This window comes from Micropterus dolomieu, linkage group LG11, assembly GCF_021292245.1.
Source record: "Micropterus dolomieu isolate WLL.071019.BEF.003 ecotype Adirondacks linkage group LG11, ASM2129224v1, whole genome shotgun sequence".
NCBI lineage: Eukaryota > Metazoa > Chordata > Actinopteri > Centrarchiformes > Centrarchidae > Micropterus > Micropterus dolomieu.
Window position 1 is genome coordinate 26087871 of NC_060160.1, and position 10552 is coordinate 26098422.

At 40.5% G+C, this 10552-nt stretch overlaps 1 long non-coding RNA gene across 1 annotated transcript; it reads left to right on the forward strand.

The window, feature by feature from the left end:
* Positions 1 to 5966: 5966 nt before the first annotated feature.
* LOC123979285 lies at positions 5967 to 8772 on the forward strand. Its single transcript, XR_006827195.1, has 2 exons — positions 5967 to 6052; positions 7656 to 8772. It is a non-coding gene; the product is annotated as an uncharacterized LOC123979285 (long non-coding RNA).
* The last annotated feature ends 1780 nt before the right edge of the window (positions 8773 to 10552 follow it).

The window sequence follows — 10552 nt, forward strand, 5'->3', positions numbered from 1 at the left end:
TGACTCATTCACCAGCACTGTGGCTATCAGCTGAGTGGCAACATCCAATTGTATTTAGGCAAGCACAGCCCACAAGCACACACTTCCCACCTCATGTCAACGCTGTTTGCTGCCATAGCTCTCTCCTCAACCTCTACCCCACCCTCCTCCTTGGATGCTAAGCTTTTGGTAATGTTGTCTTAATATTAATTTATATTTTATATATTAATTAATATTTTTTTGGAAATGTAATAAATGAGAACAATAAATCACACGCGGCAAAATGTTGCTACACTGCTCTCAACAGGTTGAAAATTTCAAGCATGATGAGCCTTGACTACACCCAAGTCAGTGACGCCAAACTACAGATGTAGTGTTTCGACATCTGTCATGTAATTGGTTATGTGAATGTGCTGTAGAAAATGCCAAGGGGTCCGCTGGTGATGTTTTGGGCATGTTAGTTACAGTACAGTATGCCACATGTTGCCGGTAATAAATATATTTTTAAGACACACAGTCATAGTGAATTCTCATGTAGCCAGAATCCATAACAGGGAACTGCAGCGGGGGAGAGGACAAGGTTGACAAGGTCAAGGGCACGTCCCCAGGCCAAACGCTACTGTCAGCATCAAGCTAGCAGAGCCGTTTGAGTTCAACCCCATGAATTGGAGAGAGTTTTGAGTGCTTTCTGCAAACTAGTAAACTTCATTCAACCACCTCTGTGAAGATTGTCAGCCACCCTGGTCATTGATATTTGAAGATACTTGAAATTCAAGTATCCAGCCAAGGGGGTCCACACAATTGAATTTATGATATATGCCACTGTAAGAGATGGATTTCAGGGCTTCTTCATTGTTAAGAAAAACGTGACAGAGATAGGCTTGTAGTTGGGCTGGCAGACTTGCGTCTGCCTGAGCGCATGTCCCTACAAAAGATTTTCCGCTAGTGAGAGCGATTGACATTGCAAGCCAGACGGGAGCAGTGAAACAGCAGAAGAGCAAATTGCGCAGGGATACAGGGAGCAAAAGTGAGGCATGCTCAGTGGGTAGAGCTATGAGCAAAGGCAAACAGTTTCAGAAAAAGAAGGAATATAACCAGAGTGATAAGTCTAGCCAAGGACGCACAGAGAATAACAGACTGTCTAAATGTTGCAAATGGAGGAAAAGTTCCACACATTCTAAAGTACAGTGTTTGGAGATCCATGGATGGTGAATTTAAAGTTGAAGGACAGAAAAGGGTCACATATAAAATGGACACTGGTGCCGACGTGACTGTTATTCTAGACTTTTTATTCAATACAGTACTCAATACGCCCCTACTGGGACCGAGACATACCCCACTAGACGTGCTGGGGTTCACAAACGTAACTTTAGCCAAAGGAGAATAACAGATACGTGAGGATGTGTATGTGATTTGTATATTTTTACTCAGAATCACAGAGGACGTGATCTCAGCAACCTCCCACCTGGAGAACGAACATGGGTGACTGATACAAAGGTTACAGGGACCGTGAGGGTGAACACTCATCGCCACGTTCATACATCATGGCTATGTCTCATGGAACTCTTCACAGGAACCACCATCACCTTATCCCTCTGAACAGACCTGGGATCAATGTTTGAGTTTATGGCTATGTTCTAAAATGGGTCTGAAAACACCAACGTAAATATTGTTTTGGTTACTTAAAGAGAGAGGTGGTGTAATTGGTAATGTGAATGTGAAGTAGTACATGCCAGAGGGCATGCTGGGGTGTCAGAGATGGGTAGTAACAAGTTGTATTTACTCAGTTACATGTAGCCTACACAAGCCACAATGCAACTGCCCCACAGCTCACTAACATTACACTTCCTCTCTCTCTCAAGTAGGACAAGTAACACGCACATAACTTCTAACTAATAAAGAGAGATCGCAATCCGGTCTATTTCAGGTGTAAGAAAGGGAATTTGCGAGCAGATAGGAAGGTAGAGAAGAAAGAGAGCCACCTGTTTAATTATGGCTTTTGTGGAGCTTTTTCTTTCACCGTCCGTCCTCTGTCTACAGCAGAACTGTGATAACAGCTGCTCTAGAGTAACGTCGAAGTCACATCAAGTCCGACCTTGTGTCCAGACTCAGGTCGCATTTAAAAAGATCTGATCTGTATCGGATTTGGACCACATATGGAAGTGGCCCAAATCTGAACTGGAAAAGATCAGATTCCATGTGACTTGGCCTTTCACACTGTCATTAAAAGATCAGATCTGAGTCAAATATGAGCAAAAGAAATTGGATTTGGGTCACTTTGGCCTGCAGTCTGAGCGTAGCCTTGGAGTAATTGTACTTGTCGGAATAGTTGTGATGCAGCATACCTTTTACTTTTACTTGAGTAGATTTTTAGACAGTTTTTAGAGAAAAAGGGCAGGTGTCTTGGCTCGTCCCAGGTGTGCCGGTGCTATGTTATCCTACAGCAGCCACATGATTCTGTTCACAGCAGAGTGATGGCTAAAGCTACAGCAGGAGGCTTTCAAATAGCACTAGCAGCTAATATTAAACAAGATGTAGTTGTAAACGCTTGTCTGAAGTCAGAATACCAGAGTACCATGTTGACACTGAGTTGACAGAGAGACCTAAGTGTGTCTGTTGTATTATTACTAATAAATTTAATAATATATATATACCGTATATCATTCCTCAAAGATACTACTACTGCTTTTTGCCGTAATGTAAATATTCAAGCTAACAGTGTGTATTTAAATAATCATGCTCATTGGTGTAGCCTGATGAAGAAAAAAGTAGAGGTCAAATTATATGTGACAAGTTGTATGTGACAGAAAAATAATAATTATAATTAATTTTGAGATCAAATCATTTGTTAGAAACCTAATTTCATGTTGATCTTATTACAGTTATTATAACATTCCATTTTCAGGACATGTAATTTAATTTATAAAGTAACTATACTATACTACTAAACTATAATAGAATGTATATTACTGTTTAGGACTATCCAGCCAGTAATATCAAGAGGTGGAATGCAGATAGATAATACTGATCCTTGTCTGTGTGGGTTAATTGTTCGCTGATTGGTTGGTAATGCTTAGTAGGGGGGACTCACACGAGTGAAGGCGAGAGCTGCGTCTGTTTCATCATCCTTCTCCCGTTACTTTTCTTCTTGTTTAAGGTACTAACCTCTCACAAAGCACTGTAAACGTATATACTACAGGGCTGTGTAAAAGCCAACTATCACTGCCAAAGAGCTTTTCTTTCAGAACCATCACCAAGTTTACAATTCTATTGTGTACAAAAGGCAATGCTTTGTATGCACCTGATCAAACATTCAGCAGGTCACTTTCAAATTCTGCATCATGTATTTATGAATCTGGTGTGGTGTTTGTGGTGTAGTGATGATCGGACACTTTTCTGAGTTGCATAGTTCGTTATGTTACTGTGATTTTATATGAGTCAAAGAGACGCTTTTGAGTTTCTCGCTAACTGAGACCTCATGGCTCCGCCACGTCTGAGTCTGAGGATTTACTTTGTCGTTTGTGTTTAGGCTAGCTACTGTTACATCCATGTATATGTGCTGTAAGGTTTAAGTGCATATTTATCATATAAGAGCTTCGTTTATTTCATGGCATTAACAATGAAAAAGTAAACAAGTAAAAACTGTATTTCATTAAAGAGTAATGTGATAACTTTGATTAAAACATAATTTACTTTTCATGTGGTACTTTAGTTTAAAACACAATTTAGAACATGTTAGGGGTGGCACGGTAGGCAGTGGTTAGCAATGTCACCTCACAGCAAGAAGGTCAAGAGTTCAAACCCTGGCTGTCCCGGCCTTTCTGTGTGGAGTTTGCATGTTCTCCCCCGTGTCTGTGCGGGCTCTGGTGGGCTCTAGTGGGCTCTCTCCTGGTGCTCCGGCTTCCTCCCACCATCCAAAGACATGCTGACTAGGTTAGTTGGTGACCCTAAATTGTCCTTAGCTGTGAGTGTGAGTGTGACAGATTGTCTGTCTATGTGTGGCCTTGTCCAGGGTGTACCCCGCCTTAGGCCCGATGTCAGTTGGGACCCGCGACCCTGTACGCAGGATAAGCGGTTGACGATGGATGGATGGAGAACATGTTAAAAACTCGTGTTGTCTCGTGGTGACTGTGGTGATCTGAGGTGATCTTTGATCTGTGTGTTTGCATATTGAATACATGTATGGGTTTTGTATATATTGATGAAAATGTGATTCAAAACAGACGGCTGAAGGCGAGAGCTGCGTGTGTGTGTTCCTTCATCCTTCTGCCGTTACTTTCGCCCATGTGTAAGGGCTAATTTTAAAACTAATTTTATTTCATGTGGTAGACATGACTGATATTGTCTTCTTCAGGTAAAAGTGAAGAAGACACTTATAATCAATAGGCAATTAATGATGAAACATCACAGCATTATCTCCTAATTAGCCTAAATGAGACATCTGGTATGAGACATTTCAGAAAGATTATAGACTGATTTGGACAGACCTGGGTGTGGGGGGCTCACACCTGATCTGTGGCTGTCTGTGATCGGAACTGAGACTTGGGACATCTATACTGGAACTATCAAAGTTCAAGGACACTGTAACATGTTAACACTCTTTATATTTATATGACGTAAGAAATGCACACATTTTGCTGATTTATTTGCCTAATCATAATATAATATAGGTGACAACAAGCAAAGAGTGCATTTTTAAAAAATGACACATACGTGGCAGTTTTGAAGCCGTTAAGTGTTGAAAGTCTTCTCCCTAACAATTGTGTTCGACCAGCATTACAGCTTCTCAAGATGGAAGCTTACCTTTTTCAGCCCTGTGCACAGTCACCTTTAATCACAGGAAATAAATACAAATATGGCAAGATAAAACACAAGGTATGAATCACAATGCATATACGTATATGTATAATCGTTTTAGTTCTTCCATGTTTGAAGGCAAGTAAAATCAGAAAAAAAGTTTTCTCATATTGTTAGTGACATAGTAAGTTAGATATATATGAGGTGGTGGTTCCCCCCTTGTTACATATTACAGGGTGGGATGCTGGCTGGGATCTAAACCTGCTCACAGGTTTGTGGACGCCTAATTGCAACAGGAGGGTGAAGTAGACTACTCCAAAATTATAAGGGAACATTTTAGTTTGCCTGTTCATTGGTAATAAGGTCACATGTGATTTATCACGTGATGCAGAGGTCATCACTCCATCTTCCCTGCAACCCAGATGTTTGCAAGTTTTTGTGGTCATGAACTGTTCCCTGTAATCAAATAATAACTCTAGTATAAATTCTCTCTACGTTCCTCCCAAATGTCCACATTATTGCTCAGCAATACCAAATATTATTTACAGACACAACTGAGCAAGCACTTTGCCACAGTGGCAAGGAAAAAACATTTAACAATCAGAAATCTCAAGCAGAACCTCCACTAAATGTAATATTGTTCACATAAGGCTTTGTCTGTTACAGCCGGTCTTTTCCATTATGCCTGGTCATATTCATCGCAACACTAAAATGTACTGTATATTTATGATTAAAAATATGCTCTTATGGTGGATTATGACCACTATATAACTGACTTTTTCTAACTTTTTGAAATGAAATAAAAATATTAAATTTGGTTAAATCTGTGTCTGAGATTTTAAGAAATGACTTGGAACAAATTTCATTTACTATAGCTAAAAAAAAGGTTTTCCTCTGAGTGCTACAATAAAGCCTATAGTATGTCATATGCCATTACATTTTTCTTCTCTCCTCCTATCTCTTTGTTGTGTGCTAGCACAAAGCCCAGACAACATGAAAGTAAATGATCAGGAATATAATTTCACCCACACACAGTGGTGTGTATGTGAGCACACACCTGTTTAACATTCTTGTCAAGACTTGTCTCTTTGTGCTGCGGTGCTGGCCTTGATCAGGCTTCTACCCACGTGATCTATTGTATCAATCCTACTGTTCTGCTGTGCTAGGGACTCCAAAGCTGTGGACTCTCCACTCACCAATTGTCACGCTCAACCTAAAGCTATTGTGGTGTCTGCTTGGTTCTGGGTAGCAGGATAGTATTTTTACAGCAATACAGGTAGGGTGACACACACACACACACACACACACACATAGGGATACATAAAGAAGGCAGCTCTCTCTCTGTCTTCTTCACTTTCTCTCTTTCTATCTCTCTCTCTCTCACACACACACACACACACACACACACACACTTTTCCACAGTGTCCCAGTGTCCTTCAGACAGCATCAGTGTAACCTGCTCCCCTCCCCTGGGTCCGGTCCAGTGAAGCTGGTACACAGACAGTAACAGAGCACCATGAAATGACTGTGTAACTATTTTCACTGCTGGGCTACAGTCAGACACTCACCTTAATCATACAGCAGCAGAATTACTGACAATGGACATCAACCGACCAGGCTCCTGATATGCGATGATGTATATGATACTGTATGCACTGTCCATTTCTCAAATGTGTCACTTCCTCCAATGCAGTTTAGAGCTAAAATGTTACTGTAACTAAAAGGATCATTCTGGTTTATTACAACTTGGATCCTTTTGTTGTAGCTTGTAGCTTTATCGTTTCTAATAAAGTTTGCTCAGTAAAGTAATAGCTGAGCTCTGAAAAGACAGTGACATCACTAAAAAACAGTCACACACGAGCAGCCACACAGTCAGACAGGTCAGTTACTAATTACTTTGATCAGTTAACCATCAATAAATGGTTGTCTTTCATGCAGTGATGGAAGAAGCATTCAGATATTTAACTTAAGTAAAAGTTACAATGAAAAGTAACGTTGCTGCATTATACTGTGTATCGTATTTTCAGATTATTATTCCTGTTGTATAAATATGCAGGAAGAATTTTAATTTTTGCTATTTTGAGTAATTTATATCCTTCTAGGTTGTTATTCCTCAACAATGTCCATCCATCTATCCATTGTCAACCAGGTGAAAGGCAGGTTACACCCTGGACAGGTTGCCAATCCAGGGCCACACATAGACAAACAACCAGTTATACTCACACTCACACCATAGGACAATTTAGGGTCACCAATCAACCTAGCTGCATGTATTTGGGTGGTGGTAGGAACCCACGCAGACACAGGGAGAACATGCAAACTCCACACAGAAAGCCCGGGGGTTTGAACCCGCAACCTTCTTGCTATGAGGCCACAGCACTATCCACCGGAACACTGTCCCACGCTTCCTCAACAATATCTCGTTTAAAAAATCTCAGGTTTTCTGTGTAAAATATAAAATTGAACTAGTAACTGTCAGATAAATGTAGTGGAGTAAAAAGCACAATTTTCCCCTGTAAAATATAGTCGAGTATAAGTATAAAGTTTGCATAAAATAGAAATACTCAAATAAAGTACCTCAAAATTATATATTATTTTATTTATATATATATATTATATACAGTGAACTTCTGACTGTACATGTTTATTCCTGTGCACATATCTAAAAAAATACCTTGATTTCAGTGAGGGTACCTATATAAAAAAAGTGTATCATCAGCCTAATTGATGCAACTGATCAATCAGCTGGCACACATTAAGTGCGTTTCCATCCACCTGTTTTATATCTTATATTTATTTTGAATTTGTGCAAAACAATCTATTAATGAAACTCAAAGAAACTGCATCTCATCATCTTGTTGTGTCCTCTTCTTCTGCAGTGGTCTAATGGCACCTGACTGGAGAAGTAGCGCCACGCTTGGCTTATCTTGATGAACTAACTCCATTGCCTGGGTCCAGACCATCGCTGAGTTGACTGATTCTGGGCTGGCTTCATGACATGAAGCAACATTATTGTTTCATTGCTGAAAAAGCAAGCGATCCAATGAGCGCCATTGGAGGACTAATGCTGTTGTCAAACTGTGTACGCTGGAACCAATTGTCAACCCAAATTAAGCCAACACAGAAGGGCAAAAACTCAAATGGGCACTTAAGGCTAGCTGGAAAAAACGATGTTCAATACATATACACAAAAACATTACATCCATGTTTGCATGCACAAAGGGCCCACGTCTTTCAGTACACGACAATCACTCCACCTTACTTAACAATCACTAACAAGCAGTTATTTCAAAGGTACTGATAGATGACAAGAACTACATAGCACAAATAGAACTGGAAGTTCACCACAGTGTTTTTTACAGTGGGTGCTCAATAACCCACGGACTAACCACCACTGAATGAGTCCTCACCTCAGTTCAAATCTCCACAAGAGTCCATATCTAAACAAAAACTTCCTATTCTGGATCCTAGCAAGCAATTCAATTCAATTCTAATCATTTTGAGTTTCAATACAAAAGTTGGCTAACGAAAATAAAAGTGACATCTCTTGCATCTAATAGACAAGTTTAGTTTTTATCTGACACAACAGTCTGGCCGTTGCACTGCTGGCAAGCTAACCGGCTGTCACTCAGAATGCACTGGGCTAGTGAGTTCGGTTTGAAACGCCACCATAGATATTCCCTGACTTGTGTGTATGTGTGTGTGTTTTGTGTAATGCAGGGTGCAGGGGCTTGCGTTGATCTCCACAATACGTTTACCTTACCGTGTGTGTCTTTCTGTCGTCCAATTTCCCTGCCAAAGTGGCGAATGGCCTGATGATTTTACACGCCACTGCCAACTATTTACCTGCGGGTGGCGGGTGCTAATTTCAGACCCTGCTGACATGGCAAACGGGTACAGTAGTGCAATATTATCATAATGGATTGAAATGATGACAAGAAGAATAATAATTAATGTAATAATAAATGATGTAATAAAGCTGAATTGTCCTTTAAATGTGCAATATGTAAGAATTTAAGAGATTCAAAAGTTTAAAACATTAAAAAATTAACTAACATTATCAACAGAATGTGAAGAAATAACAGTTCTGACGTTATCAGAGATGGGGACTCGAGTTTGAGACTCTGGCTCGAGTCCGACTTAAGTCGCACACACAGTGACTTCAGACTCGACTTGAGACCCGTCCTCTAAAGACTTAAGGCTTGACTCGGACTCGAGGTTTGGGACTCCTCAACAATGTTTATTTTTAGGAAACGTCCGATGAGCTTGCTGTTATCCCCCTCCCTCTGTTACCTATAACCTGCCTACGTAACACGTAGTATCAGCTGCACGTTAATGTAACTTACAGTTTTATTTAGTTAACGTTACACTGGGTTTGGGAGTCAGCGGTGGGGTGTTGACTTACACTAGTTATTAAGCTGTTATTAATTGCATTGCACATTACATGGTTGTGCTCTGTAAGTAAAAAACAGGTTATGGATACAGAATCCCTTGTAGCTATGCAGTGTCCTAAGTAGCCTGGATTGAACGCAGCAGGTGATACAACATTCATTATAACCACAAGTGACTTGAGACTTGACTTGAACTCCAGCTCAAAGACTTGTGAGGATCTCTGGATGTTTGACGTCTATCGTATTGTGTTGCAGAAATATCTACTGAAGTTAGCATGCTAACCAGTTACCCTGGCCCATCCTGTCTTACTTTGTACCTCAAGAGCCTGAATTCACCAGGTGGAGAGTAGTCTCAATTCGTACACGCTGCAGAGACCACATTGTTTTTCTCAGATCAGTCTCAGCTAATTTTGTCAGTTAATTCTAACCTCCCCCCTTTCTTTAAATGGCCAAAAGGATGCCTGTCAAACCAATGCATGAACCAATGCATGTTTAAAAAAAACTCACTAAAGTTGAGCTAACCTGCTTCCATTAGCTCCTCTAAGACTGCTAAAGAAAGAACTCACTTATCCAAGAGGATTGACTGTATACTTGCCTAGAGCTGCAATTTAAAAATTTGCCCCCCTGATATTTCAAGAAGCACTGGGTTATAAAAGTACTGACATTTTAAAAGTATGTGTTTTCTTGGCATACCAAGAGGGCTGTCACCAAATGTATTAATTTAATTGAAGGGTTTTGAACTTGAATTGAACTCAAATATATTTCCATTGTTATACTAAAAGCAAAGGCTATGAACTCTTGTAGCAAAACTGGGAGCATCCTTTGAGTTAAAGATGGGCTTTCTAACAGATTCAAAATACCTTTCCTAAGGATTCCAGTTGTGTTTTGGGTTGTTTGAGGTTAAAAGATCAATGATGCAGTGTAAGACTACTGGCAGCTGGTGTAAAAAACCTAACACCGTGAAGTGATGTGATCATGTTTCTTGGTAGAGGTATCAAAATGTAATACCTTCAGCAAGAAAGCTTTTTGTACATTTTTATGCCGGAAGAAGAAAGCCATAAATAATGATAAAAAAAGATTCAGAAAAGTGCCATTGGAATATGCTGGGGACACAAGAAGATGCCAATGAGACAACACGCCAAGAGAGAACATGCAGGAGGACGGGACGACAGGCGTCGAAAGAGAAAAGGATGAGCGAGTTGAAAGATGGAAGAGAGGGGAAGCTGCTAATTCAGTGGCCAGGCAGGCAGGCGTGGAGGAAGGGATTTGGACTGAGCTCTGGTCCAGATCCCTGCCTGTTAGACTGACACAGCAACAACCCTGCCACCGGCCTAATCCTCCAAATCACCCCTCCACCACGGGAGCAGAGACAAGCAAGGATTGGA